Source organism: Solanum stenotomum, chromosome 2 (genome assembly GCF_019186545.1).
Source record: "Solanum stenotomum isolate F172 chromosome 2, ASM1918654v1, whole genome shotgun sequence".
NCBI classification, from domain to species: Eukaryota; Viridiplantae; Streptophyta; class Magnoliopsida; order Solanales; family Solanaceae; genus Solanum; species Solanum stenotomum.
In genome coordinates this window covers 47454566-47466226 of record NC_064283.1, presented here as the reverse complement: position 1 = coordinate 47466226, position 11661 = coordinate 47454566, and the positions used below count along the sequence as shown (strand labels likewise).

The 11661-nt window shown below is 41.8% G+C and overlaps 1 long non-coding RNA gene across 1 annotated transcript; it reads right to left on the bottom strand.

Moving 5' to 3' along the window:
- Window positions 1-7601: 7601 nt before the first annotated feature.
- LOC125857020 (uncharacterized) lies at window positions 7602-8078 on the bottom strand. The gene is made up of 3 exons (XR_007445580.1): window positions 8018-8078; window positions 7867-7928; window positions 7602-7703 (listed from the first exon to the last, which is right to left on the bottom strand). It is a non-coding gene; the product is annotated as an uncharacterized LOC125857020 (long non-coding RNA).
- Between the last annotated feature and the right edge of the window lie 3583 nt (window positions 8079-11661).

Genomic DNA, 11661 nt, shown 5'->3' with positions numbered 1-11661 from the left:
TGGACATACTTGTGCCATGTCAGGACTTGAGCATCGCTACCACATACACACTTCAATCCTCAAAGCTTGTGAGTCGCCTCATGCATTAGCACTTGGTCGTCGCTTTACCTGAGTAGGGCAACGTTCGATCCTTGGCCTTTGCCATGTGCGTCTTCTTTACTGTGCCTTCATCTGTCTTAGGGCGTAGCCCACACATCATGCATATAGGTCCCACAGTGCAACATCGACCCACGAATGCACGTCTAAGCCAACGAACCCTTGCTCGCTTGGTTGAACCCATGCCAAGCTCACAAGTTAGCTCACAAGTTATTTCACAAGGCTTTGGAGTGCGTCCTTCAATTGCTCATTCAGCTAGGTCTTTGCCCACAGGAGAACGGCTCGGAGGGCCCAATGTTTGATATGGCAAGCCTCCATAGACGTTGGGAGGCCCAACATTCGCTATTGAGCTACATGCCGCCTATAGAGCTTCCCTAACTTATATGGGTACATAGAAAACTCATTTGAGATGCCTAGGCAGGCCGTTGAAGTTACCCTTCAAGGCAACACACTTGGGGTAAAATGCCTGGGCGAGGTTGCTAGGCTGTCACCATAAATATCCCCTTATATATGCTAAAAATAATAAAACCCATGTGACTTGGAGTTGACATACTTCTGCTAGAGAATCATAGTGGGCCATAGACGGCTCTATCGAACTCCAAATTCGGTGTCGTCTAAATTTAGTTACTCATTTGACTTCCTTCACACATCCATGAAGTTTCATCAAATTCACATGCTCATAGAACAGGGTATAGCCTTCGGACTATTTCCACAATTATAACAATGCCATCGTGCCTGGCTAAGTGAAAGACATATCTGAATGAACTCCAATGGCCCCAAATTCGGTAAGCATATATAAGAACATTCTAGGAACAAGACCTTAGGACGGAATCCCTTTATTTCTATTTTAGCTCGAGAACGTCCGACAATCACATACCTCGCTGCATGCAGCCTTCGTCGATAGGTTGAGCCCTTGGGTGCACCCCAAGTCCTTGTCAAAAATCTTTGGCATTATTAGGGCATGTCATACAACATCTCAAATGATAGTTGCCTCTTAGAATTTCCCTCTCCCTCATAATCCTACTTCAGCCACTCTTTCAACACACGTCACTAGCATGGCTGACATGGGTGCGATGTGCTTGGCCTACACTACTTTGCCGATTTCCTGGCCAGTGTAGATGCCCATTCTGGGGCCTTACACCCTCACACATCTAAGAAGGTCATTGTCACGATGACATACGACACCAACGAAGACCCGAAGTCTGTCCCCTTGGGGCTTGACACCGTAGTTCCTAATACATGTGTGTTGAAACTCTTTCGAGCTCCTATTAAAGACTGAGGCATGTCTCTTGCACTTCCACCTCCCATGTTTTGTCCAAGCTGCATCTGCTCTACACCTCCCAGTGTTCACTTGGACGGTGTCTCCACGCCTATCCCCTCTTGTGACTAACTTCGTGGTGACACTCAAGTCAACAACACAATGACCCTCACATCCTTCAGCTATCTGGAAACCTTGTTCTTCCTTGCTATTATGCTTGCGATGATATGAGTGCCGCAAACAAGACTAAAGTATTGGACGCCTCAAAAGCGTGTCATAAGCACTTTCAACCTAGCCTAGTAACTGGACACTTCATGGTGAAAATTCTTTAGTACCGCAAACAAAACTAGAGAATTGGAGGCTTCGAAAGCATATCCTTGACATCTCCAGCCCGGTCCAGAATCTGAGTACTCCATGGATAACTTGTGGTCCCACCATGTCTTCACTTTCATTGGAGAATATCGTTCCTTTCAAACGCTTGCATTCAATAACACAACATTCCTCGACTTGATTGGATGGGAATGTAGGTATCCTTCGATGTGACATCTATGCCAACCATGCCCTTATCTTTATCAAACTTGAATTTGTCCCAATTGGCATACATCTCGGCGTTTGGCACTGATGTTGCAACATGGCACCTTTGGTCATTATGTTCTCCGCACACGTAGGCACCATGCACTTCCTTGGGACGTATTTCTGGCAAGTACTTAATATATCAAAGTGTCGGCGTTGTTGACACTCATCGCTGAACAAGACTCGCCATCCCGAACATTCTCTTCCCCTTTGTATCTATTTGATTCCAGTGTACCGTCGTAGTACACAAGCCTATGGTGAGTACCCAATAGTGCTCCCAAGTATCAGCTTAGTCGATGGCGAGGCGTGCACGACACACCCATCTCGTGGCCTCCGCCTCAACCTTCTACTCTTGGAAATCCTTCATTGACGACTTGAGATACCCATCCAATTCAGACGCTTCGTCAACTCCCACCTTGATTCATTTCCTTACCAAGTACTTTGGTCACTATGCCTCCTCATGAATGATTCGGCTGACGTGCCCCTCACACACCCTAGGGCTGACTTAACCTGTTCTTGACACTACGATCTTTTGCAAAGACGCCTGCATTCAGGCCCAACTTCAAGGTAGTGGTGTGTGTAGCATAAAATTGCAAGCTCTAACTTGCTCAAGCGGTAGGTTCCAACCTACTCTTCCAACACGATCCTCATGTAGGGACTCTCATGCCATTCTTCGCAACAACAAATGGCTACGTAAACGCAATAGAAGGACACATACATGCCCTCAGGCGTGGTACAAGTTGATCCTTGTCGGAAGGACACTCAATTAATGCATGCACGACATCTATGGCAGGAGCTTTGCATGATCAAGTCCCAAAGTTTATAGGCCATGGCTAATAAACCTCTCAAAACATGGTTGCACGACCTGGCATACGTAGACCCATTTACTGGCCACCTGACCTATCAGTACATTCTTGTCGTCTTCACAAGCCTAGACTATTTCATGGTTAACAACTTAACTCGTCGCATTACATGAACACATCCAAACCAACAAGCTTCTGATGTACTCACCATCTCTGCCTGACGTTCATCGTCTAGTCCATGTTTCTAGGTTAACAAGCTGCCAAGAGACTGCTCACAGAGTTTCAAGAAAGCTGGCGCTTGGTCACGATCTAGGACATTTGAGCAACATCTGTTCGTTTGTCCAATTTTGTAACAATACCACAATAAAATCACACGAGGTGCATCAATCCAACCCAATATTCCTTAACATAATCCCTTTGAAAAACAATATCCACTAATTGGAAGTCATCCCTCGAAGATACCTCGATTACATTCGAATGCCTCATATTCGAGTCAACCCACATAACAAATGCGGAACTCCATGTAGCTCATTGTATTCTGCAACCAATCCCCTCAAGACTATAGCATCGGTTCATCGATGTTTAATGAGCATGGCGAACAACTATCTACGCTTTGACATACTCTCTGCATAGAAGTTCACAATCTGCTCACACTTCCACAACAACTTGGGTCAAACCAAGCTCTAATACCACTTGTCATGGGCTTATTTTCAACTATGTCAGCAACACATAATTTACCCGTCGTCGCCCGATGCTCCTCATAGCTTAGGGCCAGCCTTTCAACTATTCTTAGTTGCCTCTGTACGATCCTTGTACCTATGGAAAGGTTTGCCCAAAGGCTGCCCTCATAGTGTTACCCGTCTCATGTCTAGCTATGGCATTGACATGTATTTGACTGAAATGGCGCACCCATACATGTTAGATCACTTTCTTGTTCCTTTGGGAACGGCTATGGACATACTTGTGCCATGTCAGGACCTGAGCATCGCTACCGCATGCACACTTCAATCCTCAAAACTTGTGAGTCGCCTTATGCATCAACACTTGGTCGTCGCTTTGCCTGAGTAGGGCAACGTTCGATCCTTGGCCTTAGCCATGTGCGTCTTCCTTACCGTGCCTTCATCTATCTTAGGGCATAGCCCACACATCATGCATATAAGTCCCACAGTGCAACATCGACCACGAATGCACGTCTAGGCCAACGAACCCTTGCTCTCTTGGTTTAACCCATTCCAAGATCACAAGTTATTTCACGAGGCTTTGGAGTGAGTCCTTCGATTGCTCATTTGGCTAGGTCTTTGCCCACAAGGAGAATGGCTCGGAAGGACGAATGTTCGATATGGCAAGCCTCCACGAACGTCGGGACGCACAACGTTCGCTATTGAGCCACATGTCGCCCATAGAGCTCCCCTAACTTATATGGGTACCTAGGAAACTCCTTTGAGATGCCTAGGAAGTCCCTTGAAGTTACCTTTCAAGGCAGCACACTCGGGGTAAAATGCCTAGGCGAGGTTGCTAGGCTGTCACCATATATATCCCTTTATATATACTACAAATAATAAAACCCATGTGACATGGAGTTGACATGCTTCTGCTTAAGAATCATAATGGGCCATAGATGGCTCTATCGAACTCCAAATTAGGTGTCGTCTGAATGTAGTTATTCGTCTTGACTTCCTTCACACATCCATGAAGTTTCATCCAATTCACATGCTCATAGAAGAGGTTATAGCCTTCGGACTATTTGCAAAATTACAACAATGCCATCGTCCCTGGCTAAGTCAAAGACATATCCGAATGAACTTCAATGGCCCCAAATTTGGTACGAATATATATGAACATGGTAGGAACAAGACCCTCGGCCGAAATCCCTCTATTTCACTTTTAGCTCGAGAACGTCCGACAATCACATACCTCACTGCACGCAGCCTTCGCCGATATTCTGAGCCCTTAGGTGCACCCCAAGTCCTTGTCAAACATCTTTGGCATTATTAGGGCATGTCATACAACATCTCAAATGATAGTTGCCTCTTAGAATTTCCCTCTCCCTCATAATCCTACTTCAGCCACTCTTACAACACACGTCACTAGCATGGCTGACATGGGTGCGATGTGTTTGGCCTACACTACTTTGTCAATTTCCTGGCCAGTGTAGATGCCCATTCTGGGGCATTACACCCTCACACATCTAAGAAAGTCATCGTCACGATGACATACGACACCAACGAAGACCCGACGTCTGTCCCCTTGGGGATTTACATCGTAGTTCCTAATCCATGTGTGTTGAAACTCTTTCGAGCTCCTCTTAAGACTGAGGCATGCCTTTTCCACTTCCACCTCCCATGTTTTGTCCAAGCTGCATCTTCTCTACACCTCTCGGTGTTCACTTGGACGGTGTCTCCACACCTATCCTTTCTAGTGACTAACTTCGTGGTGACACTCGAGTCAACCACACAATGACCCTCACATACTTCAGTTATATGGAAACCTTGTTCTTCCTTGCTATTATACTTGCGATGATATGAGTGCCGCAAACAAGACTAAAGTATTGGAGGCCTCAAAAGCGTGTCATAAGCACCTTCAACCTAGCCTAGTAACTGGACACTTCATGGTGAAAACTATTTAGTACCGCAAACAAAACTAGAGAATTGGAGGCTTCGAAAGCATGTCCTTGACATCTCTAGCCCGGTCCAGAATCTGAGTACTCCATGGATAAGTTGCGGTCCAACCATGTCTTCACTTTTATTGGAGAATATCGTTCCTTTCAAACGCTTGCAATCAATAGCACGAACATACCTCGGCTTGGCCAATGGTGAGGGTATTGGTGCTCCAAATTCTCAGCTTAGCCGATGGCGAGGCGTGCACGACACTAACATCTTAGGCCATCTGACTCAACCTTTTACTCTTTGAAATCCTTCATTCACGAACTTGGATACCCATCCAATTCAGAAGCTTCGACTAATCCACCTTGATTAATTTCTTACCATTATACTTTGGTCAGTATGCCTCCTCATGAATGATTTGGCAGACGTGCCCCTTACACACACGATGGCTGACTCAACCTACACTATGATCTTTCACAAAGAGGCCTACATTCAAGCCCAATTTCACGGCAGTGGTGTGCACAACACGATCAACTTGCAAGCTCTAGCTTGCTCATGCGGTAGGATCCAACCTACTCTTCCAGCATGCTGCTCACGCTTTCGCAACAACTTGGCTCAAGCCAAGCTCTGATACCACTTGTCACAAGCCTATTTTCAACTGTCTCTGCAACACACAATTTACCCGTCAGCGCTCAAAGCTTCCCATAGGTTAGGGGCAGCCTTACAACTTTTCAAAGTTTCCTCAATACAATCTTTGTACCTGTAAAAAGGTCTGCCTCAAGGCTTCCCTCATTGTGTCACCCTTGTCATGTCTATGGCATGTATTCAACTCAAATTTTTGTTGCCTTTTTCCATGGTCCTTTGCCTCAGAGTTGGTAGCGATGCAAATAGAAGGCCAAGATTATGTTGTTCCCTAGTTGTGGTTAAGACAAAGAAGGTGGTCAGAGTGTGGGTGCAAAGGTTGGCGGGTATTTTCCTTATAGCATGTTTTCTTCTGGTTGATTTCTTTATATTAGTTGTTGGGTATCGGGTTGACCGATGATGCCTACCGGTATGTGTTGCTTGTATTGATACTACTCTAGCTATGCAACTTGACATAGTCTTGTTGCAAGGTTAGTGATGTTTCATAGGAGAAGACAAAGATGATCTCCCAACAGCTTCTACTTTTCCTTCCCTATGGTGGGAGTTGTGTCATAATATTATTCTATTTACTGACGTATCTTTAGTAGCTCTTGTACCTGTTTAGGCTAGATCCCTGGGGTGTTAATTATTCAAGAAATTCAATCTTGGTTTTGCTTAAATTCAGTGTCTTGTAAACTTCATGAATTTTCCGTTTTATCTCTTAACTCCTTAATTTTTATGCATGATGAATTGATTGGGGACTAAGGGTTCTCCTATCTAGGTGTTAGAGTAGGTGCCCGCACGACCCAGTGGATTGGGTCGTGACACGGAGTTTCTGTAAGACACCATGAGTTTGAGAATGAATACAAAGGCCATAAACTAGTCACCCAAGCTCTCATGTAAGCATTTCCGGATTGAAAATATCAAAAAATCATGATTGGACAACAAAAATGCAACTCACTCACTGAGGGAAGTTCTGAAATTTATCTCGACATTTCTTCTTGCACCCTTTATGCGTTCATTCCACATATTGGGAAAAAGTGCTCTTCTTCCTTCAACAACATGGTTTCCCATAGGAGGAAGAGTACAGTACTCAATGACCTAATTAGAATGAGATAAAAATGAATTCTCAGATCATTAAAAATCACAGCAATTAGGAATCACTTTATAGAAAAGGCTAAAAATATGTCACTTCTTCTAATTCATAAAGTTGTTGAACGTGAACTGTGTGGTTGTAAGCACGTTCATAGCTCTCAAGAACCTAGATGAATTAATAGAGAATTGTCAAGAATTTTGATATAAAATCATGTTAAGTCATCAAATGAGTATAAAAGGGGATGAGATAATGAGATGAAGACACAAACCAGTGCAGCAAGCTCGGTTGCCAAACATTTCCTTTCTCTTTTGAAATATTCACATGCTTCATCGTACTGATGAAAGAAGGGGTGCAAGTACAAATATTACACTAGAGCAGAGCATGTCACAACATCAAAACAAATGAATGAGTGAAAAATGGATGGACTGCCTTCCCTCAACAAACTAGAAGAAAGGCCCTAAAAATGGTGCCATGACTATTCCATCACCGCTAGAAGCAGTATTTCCCAGGACTTGGAGTTTGGTTTCATCACCAAGTCAAGCTGAGAAACATATTCTGCCATCTGATCCCACTCACCCATGTTCCAGGAAGCATTAGCAGCCTAACTAGTCCAAAACATGCATTCACTATCCCAGAGTTGCAACTTCTCATACCTTAAAAATCGACAAATAGCAATGACATTAGTGAAGCAGAAGATACATTTGAGACCATCATTTCATGTTAAAGCTTATGCAGCCTATAGTAACTTACTAAGATTATCAGGAAAAGATGAGCTGCAATTAAAATAGTACAACAGAATGCAACAATCAACAATACCATGACTCCTTCAACTGAACCCCCAAATGCTGCTGAGCATATGTTAATATTCCAATCGTTGCCTGAAGATGTCAAGCACGATTAAGTGTAATCAATAGAAAGTCGGCATGAAACATATGTAAGCTGCAACAAACAACTAAGAAATCAAGACCTCATATTGATGTAATTGATTATTTATATGGATTAGAGCTACAACTATAGCAACAGGATTCACATCCCTCCTGTTTGAAAGTGCGCCTTCAAAGTCCATTTCCTTGTAGTGTAGGGTCTTTGCAAATACTCGACACTGAAAAGATTAGCTCACTATGGATACTACTTAACTAATTAATAGCAGAAGGTATATCAATCAACTACACAATGTCAGAATAAGCCCACCTTCCCCACTAGAGCACCCAGTAGACGGATATCAATAGGAAGGGGTCTCTCATCATGTTCCATAAACTCCAACTAGAAAGTACAATTAGCCAAACGAAAATAAAAATTATAGTACTATAGCTTTACATAGGACATATTATTGTCTTACTATGCAGCTCCTTCAGATATTGAGCCAATCATTTCCAAAAAACATCAGCAATCACCCAAGTAAAGAATATGAGAGTTTTGATAAAAAAAAAAGAAAATCAGAAACAGTTGGTTCTTTCTAATTTGACCACACCCATAACTAATCATCCACTTGATATCATCCTTTATTGGATGATCACTTAATTGATAGTTAATTCCATCTTTGGTCTATCTGTTCTCCTTAGTCTCAACTCTTTTTTAGAATGGTAGCAGCTCTCCTTAGCCCTTAGTCTTCACTCTAGAGTCACTTCACTAGAAGTTCAGTTAGTCCCATAATCCCTTCCACACGTTGAAATGCACAAAACACAACTTCATACTTGTCCTAGAGGAACTAATGTCATAAACCAAAAAATATGTCAATAGCAGCTGTATTTTGTACCAAGCACCTTCTTCGCCCAAACAACCTCCACGAACCTTTACAACATCTTTTTTAAAGAAGTATGAACCTTTGCAATTGCAAGTAGATTTCCTCTCGGATACCAATCAACATACTTTCAACCTATAAAACCCTAAAAGAGACCCACGAGTATGGTCCGATATCAAGTTCTAGGAACAAACACAACTTTTAGAGCTTAGGCTACCCCTTATCAACATTAAGCACCGCAAAAGGAAACAACTAGAATTTTTCACATGCATCAGGTAAAACCACAGTACAATCTAGGTGATGATTCCATATAATTCTCTACCCTTCCCCTCCCCCCCAAAAAAAAACATGGTTAAACAATGATATTGCCCCCAGCACCCAACCACCTAAAACAAACAATATCAAATAACTCAAAGACTACGAGATCCTACTATTACCATTATGATTTAATTATGAGCACTTCTACTCTTTCTAGGGGTGATCTATTACAGGAAAAATGGAGGGACTATCTTGTTAAGGTAATTATTTTGGAGAACCTATATTCAAGCAGTCTAAACATGTAAAGGGGCAATCAATCTTCTTGTATACATAAGTTGATTCTCCTACAATCCTGTATATGAAGAAACATGTAAATGCCTTTATTTTGAACTCAAATTTCACATTAACACCGTCATTTTGTGAGAACATCAATGGATCAATATCTTCAAAATTGAAAAATGTGGAAAAAACTAACCAAGTTCAGAAGTGTAGCAAAAATTTCAGGCGGGATATTTGGAGAAGAAAATGTCATTTCTAAACTCCGTACTAGCCTCACTAATTTGTGACCAGCAACTAACAAAACCTGCAGCAAACAGCTCCCGCCCAAAAAAAAGGCTGCAAAAGTTCAACATTAGAAAAAAGTAAGACAACTAGCAGCACTTCCTATTTTTTAGAAAGTCTTTTAGCTTTTGGTTCTTTTTCTTATGAACAATGAAAAAAAGGTTCTCTATTTATTTATTTTTGAGATGAAGGTATCTAATGAGAATGAGGATGTTGAAGAGGTAATACATGTAGTTGAGCCAATCTTGCACATGTTCTTAATGCTGGATAGGTGATTCTTTCAAAAGTACAATGCTGAGATGCCTCATCCACTTTGCCCAATCCTCTTTAGTACTCCGTTGAGACGCCTCACCGGCGGTACGTAATCTACCATCATTGACCTACATAAATGTAGTTTAGAGTCAGCATACCCAACTAGACATCCTCAAAGTTTGAAGAAAAGTAACAGAAATATTATTCAAATAAAAGAAGGGAGAAATAGAAACAGAAATTCAATTATTGCTGCTACAGGCCGACCTTCATATTTTTCTTGGTTTAAAAAAAGGTCGAATGAGGAGCGAGAGATTTGACCCCAAACTGGATTGAAGCCCCCACCTGATGGGATACCTAAGGAATCCCTTTTGTTTTTCGTTTTTTATTTTATGAAAATAAGTGAAATATCATTAAAAGGAATCAAAAAGATGTTAACAAAACATCTATCTTTTAAGGAACTACTAGAATTTGAGATACCATCAAAACATATGTGTTTAAACCTTAGGGCCTAAACCCTTATCCCTAAACCATAAACCTCGGAGCCTAAATCATAAACCTTAAACTATAAACCCTAAATCCTAAACCTTAGGGCATAAACCCTTAACCATACATCATAACCCCTAAACATTAGGGCCTAAACCCTAAATATTAAACCTTAGGGCCTAACAAAAAACCTTAATCACAAATCTGAAACCTTTAACCTTAGGGCCTAAACCCTAAGCGATAAACCTTAAACCGTAAACCCATTTACCCTACACCTTAGGGACTAAATCATAAGTCGTAAACTCTAAACCCTAAACCTTAGGGTCTAAACTCTAAACCCTAAACCCTAAACCTTAGGGCCTAAACCCCAAACCCTAGGGTATAAACCCTAAACCCAAAACCATTAGGTCAAATCCTAAACCCTATTCCCTAAACCTCATGGCAAAAACCCTAAAAACTAAACTCTAAACCTTAGGACTTAGACCCTAAAATTGAAACCCTAAATCCTAAACTCTAAACCTTAGGTCCTAAATCATAAACTCTAAACCCTAAACCCTAAAGCTTAGGTCCTAAACCTAAACCCCAAAGCATTAGGGCCTAAACCCTAAAACCTAAATCCTAAGCCCCAACCTTAGTGCCTAAACCTAAGACTCTAATTAAGCTTCTTCTTGATCATTCACAGGTAGCATATCTTTATCCAATTCATCTTCATAGTGAACCACTTTGTACTCTTCTAGAGGATCATGGGAAATATCAGTAGTCTCAGGGATTGTGTTGATGGTGCATTTTTCCTTTGAACTAGCTAGTCTTCTTCCTTTTTTCCGGGCTAAATATTGTTGGTTTTCCTTCTTTTTTCCTTCCTCAAGAGCTAATTTTTCCTATCTTCTCCTATTAGCTTCTCTTTTTTTCTGACTCATCTGCTCTGAAGCTTTATTATTTGGACCTTGTTTTTCAATAGTGTTTCTACATGAGTCCCTTCACCCACTCCATCAGACTGATGTAAAACAACATTAGAGTTCTCTTTATTTTGTTGACCTTCCTACGTAATACTATTGCTGCTGCACCTAACTCATGGTCTGAGTTGCTGCCTGAAAATGACCCCTTGAATCAGTTTCTTTATACATAGGATTCCCTTTTTCTTGTTGAATTAGAGCATTAACCTCAACCCTGCCTGAGTTCACCTCACCCTCATCATCACTGTGACCCAATTCAGGCCCCTCCATAGACTCATAATCTAGAGAATCTTTAGCAGCAGGGTCTATATCTTCAATCAAAACTGGACTTAGATTCTGAGTGTCATTTTGAGTAGTCATGTT